Raw genomic sequence first — 19,110 nt, forward strand, 5'->3', positions numbered from 1 at the left:
CCCAGGGGGATAGCTTGAGGCTCTGTCTCAAAAAAAAAAAAAAAAAAAAATTTCATTTTTTGTTTGTGGCTGGCCTATAAGAATACATTAAATTTGCGTATTAAATTTTTATTCAGGGCGGTGCCTGTGGCTCAGAGGAGTAGGGCGCTCGCCCCATATGCCAGAGGTAGTGGGTTCAAACCCAGTCCCAGCCAAAAGCTGCAAAAAAAAAAAATTCAATAAATTCACTAAGTCTTTTTTTAATTTTAGTAACTGGTATGTAGATTGTGTAGATTCTATTGGGTTTTATATTTAAATAATCATTCTGGCTGAGAAGAACAACAATCTTATTTGTTCCTTTCGATTCTTAGATGAGTTATTTCTTATTGCACTGGTTATGACATAATTAAAATGTTGCATAGAATTGTGAAAAGTGAACATCTTTGTTCTATTTCTAATCTCAAAAGTGCAAATTTGCAGTGTTTTATCCCTGATTACAACATTTGCAAAGTACATACTATTCTTCAGTATTTGGAACTTCCCTTCTATTTTGGTCAGCTAAAAGTTTTTTAAGCTTTTTCTTTAATCACAAAGAGATGATAATTTTTTTTTTCTTTGAGACAGAATCTCACTATGTTACCCTTGGCAGAGTACTGTGAAATCACAGCTCAAAACATCCTCAAGCTCTTGGGCTTAATTGATTCTCTTGTCTCAGACTCTCAAGTAGCTGGGACCACAGGTGCCCACCACAATGCCAGGCAATTTTTTGTTTGAGTTGTCATTGTTGCTTAGCTGGCCCAGACCAAGTTCTGACCCGCCAGCCTCCATGTATGTGGCTGATTCCGTAGCACGAGAGAGAGACAGAGAGAGAGAGAGACAGAGAGAGAGAGAGAAATGATAAATTTTACCAAAGGTATTTTCTGCATCTATTAAGATGATTGGATTATGTTATTCTTTAATTGGTTTATGTGCTAAATCACGTTGAATAAAAGTTAAATCAGCTGTGCATGTCTAATACACAACCCATGTGGTCATGATAAATTACCATTTTTTGTGTAATTATGGATTCAGTTTGCCAATATTTTGTTTTAAATTTTGCATATGATGTATATGAGTAAGATGAGTCTTTATTTTCCTTTTCATTTTCTGTCTTTGTCAAGACTGGTTGAGCTCATAAATTGAATTGAAGAGTAAAAGTATTTTTCTATTAACAGTTTCTAAGTAATTTTCTATTACTTATAAATTTGAATTGCTTTAGCCTTGAGCATATGGCAGAACTTGCCAACGAAGCCATCCTCATCTGAGTTTTCTTGCGGGAGAATTATTGATCTTAGACTTGACACCTTAAACCAGCTTCTTCCAAAATTGTTTGAGGAATTAGTTAATTTCATTGGCATTCTCAAATTTACTAGTATTAAGTTACTTGTAATAATAGCTCCTTACATTCATTTCAGTTATTTTTAGAGATAATCTGGGGCCTCAGATTGTAGCGTCTTCCCTGGGAGAGAACTTTTCGGGATTTTCCTCTCTGGGTTTTTAGGTCTTTGATATTTTGGCCTTGTTTTTCCTCATTTGCTTACTTGATATTTTTAAGCACACGTTAAAATATTTCATTCATGCTCTTTCGGTTGTCCATAATCTCAAGTCTGGTTTGAGTTATTTCATGGGCCTTGGTTGAAATTAAATGTTCCTGCCCTTCATGTGTTTTTGAAAACAGTCATCAATTAGTTAATTTCATTGGCATTCTCAAATTTACTAGTATTAAGTTACTTGTAAACTACTTGAATAGCTCCGTATATTCATTTTAGTCATTTATGGAGATAATCCAGGGCCTCAGATTGTGGGAAGAGGGAGGAGGGGACGGTTAAAATTGCACCCAGCAGGTTCAATGTACACTGTATCTGGGTGATAGACACACTTGGAACTTTGACTCAAACCGTATGACATCAATTCATGTAGCCAAAACATTTTTACCCCCATAATATTCTGAAATAAAAACATATGTATATTTGTATTAGATCTTTCAAACACATTTATGCCATCATGTCTAATACAAATGTTTAGACATGCTACCTTGACATTCCAAAGGATGTGTATAGAGCATTCTAAGGTCCTCATGGGTAGTAGTAGGCTAAAGTTTTACTGCAACTGCATGATTCACATTTATGTCCAGAGGCACTTATGGTATAGCACCCCAGGACAACAGTACGACAAACCACACAGAGTATGTGAAGAAGCATGAACATTTTAAGATTATTTTTTAAATGATAGTAATGCATCGAATACAAGACACAAGGTTTAATCCACTCCATTTCTTTCCTTTTAAAAGAAAATAATCATTTAAGAAATTTCCATGAATTAATCCTTCCCACAGTCCTGTTGACCCTTCTCCCTTTTGAGAGCGTAAACAGCACTTGGTCCTCTGAGAAATGGGCATGTCCAACACGTTGGTTGTCCTTTTAGTTAATTATCTTGTTGTCCATGCCCTGCTCTAAATTGCTCCCAGCCTCCCTCTGATAACTGTGCATTGATGGCATTGCTTGGGTGCTGCTGGAGAGACTTGCCTCACTTGCAGTGAATGCTCTGTTACAGCAGTGCTATATCCCATTCGATTTGAGATAAGACAAGTAGAACCAGACGGATGGCAATTTACACAGTGATCTTCTGGATATCCCATGCCTTTTAGGCAAAGACTATTTTATTGTCTTACATGCTTTCATTCTTCAGCATCTATTATATTCTGGGTTATATACCAGGTGTTGGAAATATCAAGATGAAGAAGGTATGTTCCAATCTGGGTGTTCCAGCTGGGGACACAGATACAAGATCATGAAATGATGCGGCAGACACATTTTATGATGGAAGCAGAGGGGGATGCGGCTCCAGAATGTGGGCTGGGATCTGGGGTGGCATCTGCAGGAGGAGCCGTTCCAAGATGGACGTGAAGGCTAAGAAGGCATTTACAAGGCAAAGGGGGCAAGGTCATGTTAGAGAGAGAACATGGCATATACGGTAGCACATTCAGAAAAGAGTACGGATTTCAGTGGAGTCGCAAAGAACAGTAGATGACGGATTTATTGGTAAACTTTGCTGTTTGAATTTGAATGTCAATGTTGACCAACAAAAAACAAACAAACAAAAAATTGCCAAAGATGACTTTGAGGTTTGGGAATCTAAGGCATTTAATGAAGATAGAGAATTTTGTCTGGATGCAATGACTCATGCCTGTAATCCCAGCACTTTGGGAGGCCAAGGCGGATGGACTGCTTGAGCTCAGGAGTTCAAGACCACCTTGAGTAAAAGCAAGATCTTGTCTCTTCTGAAAATAGAGAAAATGAGTGCCAGCTCTTTGGGAGGCTAGGCAAGAGGATCACTTGAGCCCAAGAGACTGAGGTTGCTGTGAGTTATGATGAAACCATGGCACTCTCCCCCAGGTAACACAGTGAGATTGTGTCTTGAAAAACCCCCAAAATATTTAGTTATGAATACATTGAGCTCTTGAGGTGAGTATGTGAAACTTACATGAAGGTTACTAAAATTCTAGTATGAGATTCAGGAATATTTGTGGGGGCTGATAGAGATTGGACTGTGTCAGGAGGTCATGGGCACCCCCAGGTTGCCAGGTATCACAGACAGAGCATCTTACTGTACTCTGTGGTTCAAAGAACAAGACTGAACACATTTACCCTACATTAATTTTGGGCTTTTCAAAATGGATTTTTTTGGAAATCTTACCACAAATTCTATTATTGTATTACAGAGGAATCTGAGAGACAGAGAAAAATTGTAGTATATGTATTTCCCCTTGTTATGTATAATTAAAATTGAAAAAGTTCTGTGCAAGGAAGAGAAATAGAGCAATCAAAACAACTCATGGAAGAGGTGACATGCACTCCTGAATTTCTTCTACCCCAGTGTTTTACAAAACTTTAGTGAAGTAAAAAAGAAAAAATGGAGTAATTTTGGCATAATGGTAATCGGTGATTTCCCTGACTGTTCAGAGATTAAAAAGAATCACTTGCGGCCCCACAGAAGACCTACCCAAGGAAGCATATTCATTAACCACAGAGACGTTGATGTATTCATACTCTTTATTACAATTTTATTTGCTTAATATCGCGGATTTTCCCATTTGCTAAAAATTCTTGTGTCAAATTTAATGGCAATTGTATTTCAGAAAAGAATAACGGGGGATCTTCATCCTGATAATGTGGAGCAGAATTTCAGTTTACAAAATTCAGCACGCCGTACACTTAAAATTAGTAGACGTTTTTGTGTGCATTATAGGTCAATAAATTGATTATTACCAAAACAATGATACATGTTTTAGACTTATATGTTATTTCTTATGTTTCTTTCTTCTTTTTAAGCAAGCTTGAAACAAAGTTTATTGAGGAAGAGAAAGATAGGCTTAAAGAGTATAAGTTTAAAAAACAGGATACGTTCTCTATAGAAAATCAATGGCCATCCCTTGCCAGGGCAAGTAGGCAAAGAAATGATGCTTCTTTTTTTTTTTTTTTTTTTTTTTGAGACAGAGCCTCAAGCTGTCCCCCTGGGTAGAGTGCCGTGGCATTACAGCTCACAGCAACCTCCAACTCCTGGGCTCAAGCGAGTCTCCTGCCTCCGCCTCCCAAGTAGCTGGGACCACAGGCGCCCGCCACAACGCCCGGCTATTTTTTGGTTGCAGCCGTCATTGTTGTTTGGCGGGTCCAGGCTGGGGATTCGAACCCGCCACCTTAGGTGTACGTGGCTGGCGCCTTAGCCGGTTGAGCTATAGGCGCCGAGCCGATGCTTCTTTTTTTAAAGTACCTATGCTGCAATGAAATAATCTGATTTAAAATCCTACACACTATGATTCATTTTCATCTGTTGGATTTGCATAGGTTTTCAGGTAGTTCCATAAAAATTGCATTCCACCAGGAACACCGGTTTAAAAAATACAGACTGTGCTCTGTGTGGCAGGTGATTTAAGGTTGTCCAAACAGCATTCAGATTCCACTGATGTACCCAAATTGCAAACTAAAACTTAGAAAAATGCTTCCCCAAGGTGAAGTTAACTTGCCGGGACAGAAGACGTTTTCAAGGATGCCAGTTTGCCCACCGCATGGCCCGAGTGTTTATTCAGCTGAGGCTTGGATGAAAGCCACCACATCAATGTCACAGTCTCTCAGCACATGTGAGGAGAGTACATGTGAGACCCAGCAAATTAGGTGTCATGCTCCGAGAAGGGCGGGATGGGATTGATTTGCCACTTTTCGCAATGCTCTTTTACTGTCAGCTGCGGCTTTGAGAAAAGCATTAGAGATCCTTGTCACAGATGTTTCTTTCATAAACTGTTGTGAGAGAATGACATTCTGCAAAAATGGTCTGCTACTCTCCTTTCTTCTCTCGGGGAAACAAAATACGCTCGCTATCCTAGCCAAATGGACTCCGGGAACGCTCTTCTGTACACCACAATGGCGTTAAGAATCATGACATTTACAAAGTTGATTTTAAAACTTTGTTGGCCAATGTAGTGTGTAGATGGATTTATTATATATATGTACTATTGAGGAGCTTTTATAAGACCCATGATAGGAGAGTATAGAAACCAGCCTATGGGAATTTAAAACAGAATTTAAAACTATTTGTATAATTCCTAGCTAAGAGCCCACAATTGATTAAAGTAATTAGTGCTTTTAGCGTATGATACGTCATGCAAATGAATAAACTGTGAGAAGTTAAAAATTCTTTCTAGCTCAGCCATTTTTGCTTATGAGACGATTTGCGTGAAGAACAATATTTATATAAAAATGTGCCTGATAGAATTATATGATGGCAATTTTAAAATTAAGGGATAAGAATTGCTCCCCTGAGAATTTTAATTTATCACTTCTATTTGTAATCATTTTCACTGAGAATTCAGGGAGTAAATGTAAGGATTCCGTACCTAACTGTTTTCCTGCTGAACAAAACATAGTTACTATAGCAACAGCAGCATCACATGGGATGTAGGAAAAAGAATATTTTCCAAAGCACGTTTTCCAAGCCTTATATAAATTTTTCTACTTTATGCTATGTACCAGTCAGAATATTTTTCTCTGATTCTGTGTGGATATTTAATGTTTATTCATTAAATGTTATTTTTTCCTTATGTGTTCCAAATTGCCTACAGAAGTTTTCCTGTTTTTTAAACATATGTGCCTACATTGGGGCATGTAAAATGTCACTCACCAACTTAGCTATTAAAGGTTAAAATGGAGCAATTACCTAGTTTTAAAGTGAGTTGGCTATCTTTTAAAAATTATATGAATTTTATGATTTCAAGGAGTAAGAAAAGAAAACCCTATCAGGGTAGGTTATGCTTGCCGATTGAAACACTTAATCTCTTCCCCTAGGTTGCAAATACAGCTAAATGTTTATTTTGAAAGATTTCCATCCCCTCTGCTGACAAGGACCTTCAAAATTTCTTGATTAATTGAGTGCAAATGAGTGAAAAACAGATGGTAAAATTTCATTTTTGATACAGATGAGTTTAAAAGTTACATTTTTCCTAAGTTTTTTTTTTTTTTTTTAAATCAAACACCTAATAATTTACTCATTCTGAGGTTTGGATTAAGTCCGCTGTAGGGTGAAAATATGTCATGAAGCCTTTCTGTGTAACTACATCTTAATACCGTGTTTCATGGTATTCGTTCTTACTGAACTTTGAAATCTTTCCACAGTGGAAGAGTTAAGGGTATTTTCCCAAGATTGCATTCCTGTAACTGATTCTTCTGACACGTGGGTTGTATTCTCTGTAAGTTTTGCTAGAAAGCCGATTTATTGCACTAGTGTGAAAGCAACCTCAAAAATCCCCCTCCCCCAATTTTCCTTTGTGAATTTTCGGATTCATGCGAATTAAATCATGGTTTTAAAACTGAAGATAACCAAGGGGAGACTATGAGAGGTGTTTGTATTAGCTCTTTTCTCTTCCAAACCTTTAAAATATACTGTAATATTTTCCTCAATGGAGAAATTGGACTGTCGACTCCACAGAAGGCTTTTATTGAGGAGGTAGTGCCTGCAGCATCAACTAATGGCTTTTTGATGAAAAATATCTCACAGGGCAAGAAAAAAAGTTTGGTGGCTATAAGACATTTGATGAATGCAACCATGTATAGGCCATTTAAGAAATATGTTGATTCATAATTCCAAATTGTAGTTACATTTTACTTTCCAGGATTGTTTTAGATTCTGCAACTATGATTCACAGCCAATAGTTTATCTTCTGGCGAAGTAGCACTCACATCCTGACTATCTTTTTTCCCTAGTTCCGAAATGGAATTTGCTTCATTTGATGATGGTGGTACCAAACTTCTTTAATTGCAGGCTACATTATTGTTGTGATAATCTGCTTTCTTCTACCCTGTTTTAAAGAAAACTAACTTAGCTTACTATATTCATATTTCAACCCCCCTAGTTATTTTTATTAGTGGTTTGGTTATTTGTAACGGATACTGGCTATGAGTTCCACCTGAAATAGTGACGCGAGCGCAGGCTCTTAAGCAGGCTCACCTCTCCCTGCCACACCATGTCATGCAGTTGACCAAAATTTGGTTAAATTGGCCGGTTTCGAGTATCTATAATAGATTTATGCACAATTTCCATTTCAAATATTCATAAGATAGCAAGAACTTTTCACAAGCATTCTCTTCCCCCACCATTTGCCAAATGTTAATAAAAATTTTATTGAATTAGCCAGACAAGCAAGTGTATTTTCTTCAGAAGTCTATGAGCCTAATCTTAACTTCCCCAAAGCCTTATGGTCACCACGTTTCTCTTCCTCGCCACCCCCCCGCCCCCAAAGTGTGTGCTTGTCTCTGTGCATCTGTGTGTGCCTGGGCATCTTAACAGCAACACTAATGAAGAGAGTGAAGGTCTACGCCAGTTGCAAAGATACTGAACAGAAGAGTGAACTGACCCCAGATCTGATACGTCACTGCTGGGATTACCCAGACCACGGGCTGTTGGTGGGTCCACATGGTAGTCATGTGGAAGACTGAGCACCTACAACTTCAGGGTGGCTGGTCTTGAAGATAGGTTTGTTATTCTAAATGTTTTGTCTGGAACTTAAGGCAATGACCTCTCCCTGATGATGGTACCATGTTATGGTGCATAAGTCTGTAATTTATTACTACTTCAAACAGGTGAGAGAGGTATAGAAATGTAATATTTTGTGATAGATTTTTATTAAAACAAAAGCCATTAACTACTTAATCATGAGTTGTTGATCATAAAAAATACAAGATATGAGGAAATAAGAAAACTCAGACTCCAGGAAATTTTTTTTCTTTTGAATCTCAACTGGGATATTGAACTTACTGAAAGCTACTGCCAGGTCATGTCGCCACTTCTCACGGTGGTTCTCCGGGATTTCCACTGAGGGGGCCAAAGGGCTTGATGTCTTTCAACAACCTCATTAGAAATCTGCCTCGTCTTCTATTTTGCCCTGTCCTTACTATGGGGCAAGATGCGTATGGTAAGGCAGTCAATGCTTATCCTTCTCGGGTGGCTGAGGCTGCGACTCTTAAACCACAATCACCAAAGAAGACTGTGCCATTGGTTCCAGCATCTCCATAGTCAGGACTTTTCCTATCAGAAAAGATACTCGCTCCTCTCCCCTTAAGTAACTCAAGGCTCAAATCACTTAATACGCAATAAGGATTGGCCCTCCCATGGCTGTCCAGCAGTTTTAAGACCCCCAGATTACAGCCGTACCTTCTTCTGCCCAATTTCTCATTCCCTTCTCTGTACACATTCTTCTTCCAACCCTTATATCCTGACTTCATAAGAGGACAACTTTGAAGTAAGTTTTGTACCTTCAGAAGAATTCATAGCCCACTTTAAGAAGTGACTTTCCAATGTGTAGGTACCTTTTTTAAAGAATTCCAGATTTTCCCAATTAACTTGACCCCATGTTGATCACCACATTTCTGAATTTAAATGATGTTGAAACATTTTCCTTAGGAACAGAGAATTAGAAAATTCTAGAGTGACAATGTAAATTTGCTTTGAATTTTTTTCAGTATTTGTATGTAATTATCTGAAATATTTTCTCACCAACTCCATTTTAAGCCATTGAGAATATAGATCATCTCTATAATACAGTGAAATTTATGTTTGTAAATTAAAAGGCTTCTTCCAAATGAAGTCTTTTATCTATGATTAGAAAATATGACACAATGAATACATGCTTGATGGAAAACTGTCAAACAACACACAAATAGTAAAGTTAAAATAAGTCACGTTTCATCCTCTTTAAAGCTCAGTCCCGTATTCCTCCCCCGCCAAAAAGCAATGGCGATAAGCTAATAAGTGTCCTTCAGACCTTTTCCATGTATGTATGCATATTTTTCTATGTCCCAAAGATCTTTCCAGGTCAGTAGATAGATTTATCTCATTCTTCTTAACATACATGCAACTTCATCATTTTCTTAATTTTGAACACATTACAAAATTCAATAGTGTAAGTATACTATAAATATTTTTGTCCATGTATGAGGATTTTCACAGGATACATTTCTAGGAGTTCAAAGCAAACGCTGTTTTAAAAAATGGTCAGTAATGTAGTTTCATACTGATTATGATTCTTCTAGTGGGCACAGAGCTGCGAGCGGAATTTTAATAAATGATACTCAGGCATTGAATTTTAAGAGACATATAAGGGGATTTAAGAAAGTGGTGTAGGAAAGATGAAACAGTAATTAAATAAAGACAGAATGAAATCTCTGGGGGTGAGTGGGGAGTGGGAAGGGAAGACGAAGAGTGTTGGCCGTTTGTTTTCGACGTCTGCAAATTCTGCTGTGGCTTTACATCCCAGCAGCCGCAACCTCTGAGGACTTCCTAGTTCTATCTTTGCTTACGAGCTAGGACTAAGTGTAAACGGAAGTTATAAAACCTCCTATTTCCTAAGTCTGATAATTGAATAGAGACGTGTATTTATTCAATGGTTTTCATGAAAATCCCCTCATAACTAGTTCTAGGAAAGCATCTTCGAGGGTTTCGTTTTCCCATTTACATCCTCGTTCCCTAATTGGCTAAATAATAGTGCTCACTTTGAACATTAATCTCATCTATAGAGGGGGTTACAAACAAATTAGGACTCATTTTTTTTTTTTTTTTCCGAAAACGATGATAGTAACCTCCTGAACTCTTTGTGGCTCTGGTTTGTTCCAAGCACACCATGCTTACCACCAATCAACTTTTCTGGAATTTGTGTAGCCGCTGCCTCATCTCCTTTAAAAAATTATAGCCTTCGTGGTGGATGGGAGAATGCTTTGCTTATCTTTGTATTTTGTCCGGTGTTCAGTACAGTTTCATATGCACAAATAATGCTTAGTAAATATCCCTATGAATAATTTAGTGTATAAAAGACATGTTTGCTACCGGAGTGCAAGGTCATGTAGAAAACCTAACACTGCAGTGAGAAATGTAATTTAAGGAATGGCCCAAGCGACAGGGAATCAGAATAATTTTTTCTAAACAGGAAGGACAATTTGTTTATAAAATAATTTCTAGTGTGAAAGGAGGAGTGGTATAAAATCCACAAAGAACACTAAAAACAATCTTTTCCTGAAATATCACTGGTTTTGTGTGCATAATCTGTACAAATTATAGAATGTCAAAATTGTGTGATTCTGTTACTCTATCTTTGTAAGGTAAATTTTTGATGTTTACCAAAATATTTTTAAAAAGTAACTAGAAAACATTTTGAGTTAGTATTCTCTAACGAAGAATCGTAGTGTACTCTAAAGCTGAGTGGAAGCATTACTACATGGGGACAATAAATATGTCATGGAGACTGTCCCTTACATCCTTTAACCCTATGTTACAAAAGCAAAATGCAAACACTGGGATTAACAGGATACAGTAGGACAGTGGAGACAGAAATAGCATTCAACAGACATTTACTGCGACACATTTTTTAAAAAAGTATTTTGGTATTTTATTACTATCGATTTTGGTGTTAATTCAAAACAACCTTACTTTGAAAGAGTTTTGACGATAATGTGGAATTTTGTAAAATGCCCTTCTAAGGTATTAAGGGGAAAGTATTCTCCTTTGCCTGTCTCCAAAATGGGGCGACTATTATTTTGACAGACACCAAGGAAGGGATTGATAAAAGGAAACCTTGCGATGTCTAAAAAATACAATGCAATTTAAAAGCATTCCAAGTCATAAGGGTTTCTACCTTTTTCAATAGCAGGCAGAGTTTTATTGCAGTTTGCTTTGGAGGTATACATCAGTCTAGGCCAACCTTTAACGTTATTTCTCATGCTTTTTGGTAAATTAAAGAGAGATGATTTAAAAAAAAAATAGTGAAAATTCATGTACGGGTTCCTTCTCAGGGAAGTAGGGGAGGGCATGAGAGATGATTACCAGATAAATCTGTGGAGTCGTCTCTGGGAAAAGGTTAAGGAGAACTGTGCCTGTGGTTTCCAGTCTTGGCATATCTGTGCCTTTTCCTAGAAATGGATGATGAAGAGAGGCTGGGATTTCCAGGGGTCTTACTTGTCTCTTTAACCTGTGACCTTTATAAAATTATGGACCCGGAAGAGATTAGGGACTGAGATTGGCCAGAGTAGTTTCCAAAGTCGGTGAATTGTTAAACCATTGTTAGAAATTCTTCATACAAATGACAAAAAGAAGAGATAAACCATCAGGCATTAAATTCTAAGAAGAGCCCTTTATTTTTGTTTCTTCTTATATCCACAGTATTGATATTTTTGCTTTTTGTGTACCCATAGGAAGACAGAACATATTTTCAAAATACAGATGAATTTCTCTTTAAACCAATGTTTTAGTAATAAAATGTCTAATGACAACCCCTACTCAACAGTAGTTAGGGGTAAAACCATCTTTGCAAAGATGAATGTGTTCTCACTACAAAATATATAAATAAACAGTTTTCTTTTCTTTTTGGCAGTTTTTGGCCAGGGCTGGGTTTGAACCCACCACCTCTGGTATATGGGCCTGGCACCCTACTCCTTTGAACCACAGGCACCACCCCCATTAAACAGGTTTCTTAGACAAGTAAACCAAATGCTGTGATTTAGAGTAATGTCATTCCCTGGCAAGAGTACACTTGCTTTTAGTTAGTCTCCATAAATATAGTAAAATGTTATCTAATAAACAAATAGAGTTTTGAGAATGTTTAAAACTAGGCATGCAAAATATTAATAACATTAAACTCAGTGTTCAATTCACCTGGTTTTCACTCCAGAGGTAGCAGAGGTATACATGTTTAGGTGGGAGAATTTTCCAGCGGGCTTTTCCTCTTTAATATAAGCTATTTGACACATATTTGTACATAATAATTATAGTCATCATAATCTTTGTTCCTTCTAATGGAAAGACCCCCATTTTATAGCTGATAAAAGCTTCCTGCTTAGCTAAAGTTTGTTGGACAGGATTTTCCTGGAGTGGGGCTAGTGATGCTGGAACTACAATAATTTATTATTAATATAATTTGATCTATAAGACACATAAACCTATTTCCAAGTGCTCCATTTATTTCTCTCATCTTTTTCTCTGATAGCCATGAACCATATAAGTTTATGAAGCAAAAAGAGAATTCCATCTAGAAATAATTGGATGGCCACATAGATGAGTCCTGCGTTTTTTCATGACTCTGGAAGATAATTTTCTAGAGTCTCTTACTCTGGATTGATATTTACTGGAAGAACAAACAATCCTTTCATATAGTATAACAATGCCTTCATTATGCAAATGAAAGTAGCAGAAATGGATGGTAAAATTATCTTCTATATTTCAGCGACATTCAAAAATCAGAAACCTTGGCTTTTCCTTAAAGTACAAACTTCACTCAGAAGGAGAATTTCAAAATGTTTAAAATTCGTCCTCCAAATCCACAGATAGATAATAAATCATAAACATCAGATGTAACTTCAATGAAATTTGCAGTGATCTCATTAAAAAGGCCAGATTTTGTTTGTTTTCTAGTTTATCCATTTACATTCATTTTGTTCTCTTTGCCTATTACCAATGGTGTTTCTGTAAATATTAGATTGTGGTGATGGTTGCGCAACTCTGTAAATTGGCTAAATATCATTGGATTGTATCCTCAAAGCGGGTTCATTTAATAACATGTAAATTATACTTAAATGAAGCTATAAAAATGTGCATTTTAAAATATAGCTAGATTATACAGCACTGGGTGATCACTTATGAGATGTCAAGAAGGTCCTCTTGCCCTTAGTACAGTATATTTTACACATTCACTTTCATCATTATCTGGCATTTCACCCTAATGACTTATTAGTTGGGTTATGAATTTGACTATACATAAAATGCCATTGGAAGACATAACAGATGAGCAGTAATCATTTTGTTTTGAGAGGCACAAATCAATGATCCGTTGATGAATTAAAATTTTATAATTGAGACAGTCCAAGGGATAACTTTTCAGGATGCCGATAGGAATAGAACATCACAAAAGATGGAATAAAGGCCCAGAGCAGAGGGAGAGATGGGGCCCACATAGGCAATTCTGGGGAAGGAGAACGACTCTGGAGCTCTGGGAAGGTGCAGCAAGCTTGTGAGGGAAAGACTCAAGAATGATGGCAATAGCTTAATATACAAGTATTGACAAAAGCTCTTCTATATAAGTATTACAGTGTTTATATATATAAGTACTTCCAAAAAGTTTAAAAGATTCACATTTGCAATGAAATGGTTAGTCCTGCCAGCCCAGCAGCAATAGTCAGATTCACAGCACCAGAGAGATGTAAACTGCCTGGAGAAACATGTGAAGGACCCTAGCTGTTGCGTAACCTTAGGAAAAAATGGTCCAGAACATCTCAATGCAAGGATATCTTGGCACGTTTTTTAGTTTCATGCTTTAGGTTAGAATTCCTAAGGGTTTCCATTGACTGGTGATGGGACAAATATTCCAGTACAGTAATTCTTCTATGTAGTGAATTTTTTTCCAAATAACAGTGTTTCTGTTGGCATCTGGCAATGCTCATCGTGGTATTTTTTAATGCCAAAATTCCTGCTCAGGACAATATTTCACTGATGAAGTTGCCTTCTCCTGGCCACCTGTCTTATAATAGAGTATTTGCCTTCAACACAAAGGCAGTCACCTCTAAATACCTTGCTGCAAAACTGACGCCACTGGGCAACTCTTTCTCATTGTCTACATTCAGTATCTGTGAACTGTGGTTTATAACAGGAAAACAAGCACGAGCAATTGTAGTGTATTAAAAAATCACTTTTATGCAAGGCTCCCCCTTCTTCTTTCACCGGGGCTAAATGAAGATGGAGTCGGTTGATGAGTTATTCATCTAACTCAGGGAAGTAATTTTACTCTACTCCCTGCCCCCCTGCAGAGTTCCACAGATTTTACCAAAATATTTTGTAGATTTCTATTTCTTAAGTTAAAAATATGGAAGACCTAAATGAAATGGGTGAGTCTCCTTCAAGAGTCAAAAAAATTCAATTTCATCGCTCAGCATGTAACTTTTTTTTTCCTGTGTGCTTCAAATTATGTTGTAAAAGTAGATCTCCATGTCTTTTTAATATTAGAAAATTAGTGTTGTACATTGAAAAAAGTGTACCATAGAAGAGTTCAACTTTCTGTGATTATTCTTTAATATTAAAAATGTTCTCTTAGTAATGCATTTTTCATGTATGTCACAAGGAAAGACACACTTAAGGTAACATTTGCTCATTGACTATAAGAAAGAAGGAATATGTGCAAATACAGAAAAAATATATTAGCAGCCTTTTTTTGTCTCATGAGGCTTATTGTTTGGCAAAGTTATTTACCCCTTTAAAGGTTAAGGGTGGCTTGCTGAAATATTTATCCAAGGCCTGATAGGAATGCTATTGGTAAACAGTAGCGTGTCAGGAAGATGACTTATAAAAACATCAATTTTCATTAAAGAAATGTCTAGTAATGTACTGGGCACTGGAATGTGTATATGAAACAAGTTAAGAGGTTTTTTGCATTCGATGACAGATAATATCCAATAAATATGTCTAAGTCAATTTGCAGGTGTTAGAAATTTAATCAGTGCCATGTCCATACACATCTAGAACGTGCTTCCCAGGGCATTTTACCTTCGTCTGCCAGGAGAAAGACTGTTAGACACACACAATTTCCGTCATTATAATTTTTAAAATGAAAGTGACTTTCAATAGTTTGTGAGGGCAAGGGCAGTTCAGGTGGCGGTTTGGAAAAGCGAAAGGCTGAACAGCAGGTTTTATGTAAATAGTGGCAGGAAGAGCGGACATTACTGAACCTTCTATTTAGCTGTGCTAAATATTTCACATGTGTTTTCACAGCGAATCCTAAAGAGGTCTGGGAGGTAAACAGAAATTTACAACAGACACCTCCTTTTTACAGATGGGGAATTAGAAAAGAAGGGGAGGGTCTTCAGCACACCCCCTGAGTAAGGGCTCAACTACAACTTGAACTTGACCTTAAGATTTGAAAACCATGTAACCTAAACATTGGTGCCCTCATATTAATTTGAAATAAAAGGAGAGAATGTTCCCTGAGAACACACAGGGTGGCAAACATTGAGATTACCTACTCAGTGTTTATTTCTGCCATCAGAACTCCTAGTATAGCCTCATGTCAGCTCCAGGTCATTATTGGTCTAAACCAGGGTAAGAAAATATCTTTTTATAAGAGATGAGATAGTATATATTTTAGGTTTTGTGGGTCAGGAGATTTACCTTGTGATTATTCAACTTTGCTGATGTAGCATAAAAGCATCTGTACATTAAAAAAAAAAATGTATATGGCTGTGGTCCAGTGAAACTTAATTTACAGAAGCTGAGAGCAGAAGCCCCTGGATTATGGGATGTAGTGTGTTAAGTCCTGGTCTAACCCAATCGTGGCCCTCCAGTTTCTCAATTTTTTGGCCTCTTGGGGCATCATCTTAAGATACTGCTGAGATGAGTGAAACCTAAGTAGACATCTGGTGGGGGGACACTTGGATCTATACAACTGGCACTGCTGTTCTGTTTTCTTCTCCTTTTTAAATTTTTTCCCCTGCTTTTAATGCTTTGTTGGAGCAAAAACTGTCATTTTGTGACTAGGAGGCAACAAAGTGGTGTATTAAGAATGGAAGTAAAAAAAAAAAAAAAAAGAATGGAAGTACATGTACCCTTATAGGATGAACCATAGGTGTTATCCACCAATCACCCTCCCTCCACCCACCTTCCTCCCTCCCCTCCCCTCTCTCTCCCCTTTCTGCATATTCTTGGGTGAAAATTGGGTTATAGCTTTCCTATGAAAGCTATAAATTAGTTTCATAGTAGGGCTGGGTACTGGATACTTTTTCTTCCATTCTTGGGATACTTTGCTAAGAAGAATATTTTCCAGCTCCATCCATGTAAACATGAAGGAGGTAAAGTCTCCATCTTTCTTTATGGCTGCATAGTATTCCATAGTATACATATACCACAATTTATTGATCCATTTGTGGATCGATGGGCTCTTGGGCTTCTTCCATGACCTGGCAATTATGAATTGGGCTGCAATGAACATTCTGGTACAAATATCTTTATTGTAGTGTGATTTTTGATCTTCTGGATATATACCTAGTAAAGGAATTTTATAGGATCAAAAGGCAGGTCTATGTTTAGTTCTCTAAGTGTTCTCCAGATGTCTTTCCAAAAGGAACGTATGGGCTATGTTAACCAGTTTGATGAAAGTATTTCAAATTGTATATAGAAACAGCACACTGTACCCAATGACAGTATTAATGTACACAGCTATGATTTAATAAAAAAATAATAAAGGCACAGGGAACCAGAAAAAATAAAAAAGAACGGAAGTACAGAAAGAGAGGGGACATGAGTTACCCCATGACAATGAGCAGCTGGATCATTGCTAGCACTGCCTGTGCCTGGACTTACTGTTTTTAAAAAGGAAATAAGCTTTCATTTATCTAACACACTTTGGTTTTATGGTTGCTAGTTGCTGAAGGAGGAAATTCCAACTGATACATTTCTCTAGAATTTTAAATGTAAGTGCATGATTCTAGGGGGTTAAATTATTTGCTATACTTTCTCAAGGTATCATGGCACTTTTTAAATTTAAAAATGTGGTGAAAAAATATGATATTCAGAATGCACTTGAATCTACAGTGTCTAATTTGGGGGCCTATGACTTTGTCAGTATGAATTACTCTTCACAGAGTTTGGCTCTGGGAAGCCAAACATGTCTCCTTGCCCACCTTTCATCTCATTGGTGGTTCTCAAGCTTCGGACAGTGTAGGAAAAACTGAGAGCTTGTTACACATTTATACCCTTGAGTCCTTTTGCTAAAGCTCCTGATATAGCAGGGTTGTATATAAGTCTATACTTTAACTCCAAGTGGATATAAAAACAGTTGAAAAACACTGTTCTAGGGTATAGAATAATTTCACTGTGTAACTGGGCATGGAGTGGTGGTAATTTTTATGAATAGATATATTAACAGAAACAATTTTTATAAGACCGCTTTCTTATTTTACATGAACAACCAATCATATACCTTATAATTAGAGCTATTAAATGGGATTCCTGTTTTGAGGATTGGTAATTTTATTCATTTGGATGTGTGATTTTTAAAAAAATTCTTGGCTGAACCGTGTTGAGTGATAGCCAGTCAGGGGAGAGCCATGGATGGTTGCAAGCAAGTGGGTATGTTATTCTGGGTTTCGTCAAGAAGGTTGCATGGATGGTACTTAGAACTTTGAATATAGTAGGTGCACAGTAAATATTTGTTGACCAGATTATACCTTTTGATGATAAAATTGGCTGAGATATAGGTGTTATGGTTGTGATGAGTAAACCATTTATCACGAACAGCACTCTGTAAGGTCGAGGCATATGTTCTGGCGCTTAAGGCAACATGTGCTGGAGCCAGAAGTTCTAGGTTCAAATTTTGGTTCTGCCACTGAGTAGCTCTGAGTAAGTTAATTGACATCTTGGCACCTCAGGTTTTCCACCTGCATAATGAGAATGTTTCTTATTTCCCCATGTCATGGGCTTGTTGTGAGGATTAAATGAATTAATATGTGCATGACAATTTAAATAATGCACGATATACCCTTATAACATGGTAAATGCCAGGTTCATCAAAAGTTTGAATTTGAGGGCGGCGCCTGTGGCTCAAAGGAGTAGGGCGCTGGCCCCATATGCTGGAGGTGGTGGGTTCAAACCCAGCCCTGGCCAAAAACTGAAAAAAAAAAAAAAAAGTTTGAATTTGAAAGCCTGAGATGCCAAATACATTATCTAGTTTTCCTAAGTCCTGAGCACTCTTTCAGCTGCTTCCATACATTTTACACACTTATGTTGACCACCTGGCCACTGAAGACTAAATATGGGACCTTTGTTCACAAGTTATTGTCATACTGTAATTAAATTTCAAAACAATGCAAAAATAGGTTGACCTTCACATAGAAAGGGAGTTAGTAGGTTCAGGAATATGTTAAAATGTCTAATATCTGGGGTGCAGAAAACTCAAAGACTGTTATTTAGCAAAGTCCTCTATAAATTTAAGTAGGGGACTCATAGAGTCACAAGGTTAATCCTGGGTTCAGCTTCCAGAGCCTGATAGATTTTCGGTATAACTTCATTGCACCTATACCCTGCATATAGCAATTAGTTCAGTCAAACTGTGCAGGTTGCTGTTTCTGACAATGGCATCTTTTCTCAAGAACATTCTCCCGCAGTGCTCCACGCTGGCAACCCTGACGACCCTGTCAGAAGAACTCATCCTTCACCTCTAAAATCTGCAGCCTGGATCTGAGGCCATAAATGTTCCCCATCATTTCCTGTGCATTTCCTGTGCAATCGCACAGCAAAATGAATACAATGTGGCTTTCAAGACGGAAAGAATAAAGTTAGAATTATCTCTCAAATGGCTGTTGAGTGACCTGTGAAACTTAGTTTCCTCAGTTATAACAGGAAAAATACTACAAACCTCTCAGAGTTGTAGCAAGCGTTGGCAGTGATCTCTGGTACTAGAAGGAGGGTCTGTTTTCTGTGGACTGTGGATTTGCTGCTGTCAGGAGATCAAGGCACTGCAGTCAGGACTCAGCCACTGAATTAATGAAACGAGATGCAGGAGTCTTCTAACTTTGATTT

The sequence above is a fragment of the Otolemur garnettii genome, unplaced genomic scaffold (genome assembly GCF_000181295.1).
Source record: "Otolemur garnettii isolate 467f Iridium unplaced genomic scaffold, OtoGar3 scaffold00032, whole genome shotgun sequence".
In the NCBI taxonomy this organism is placed as follows: Eukaryota; Metazoa; Chordata; class Mammalia; order Primates; family Galagidae; genus Otolemur; species Otolemur garnettii.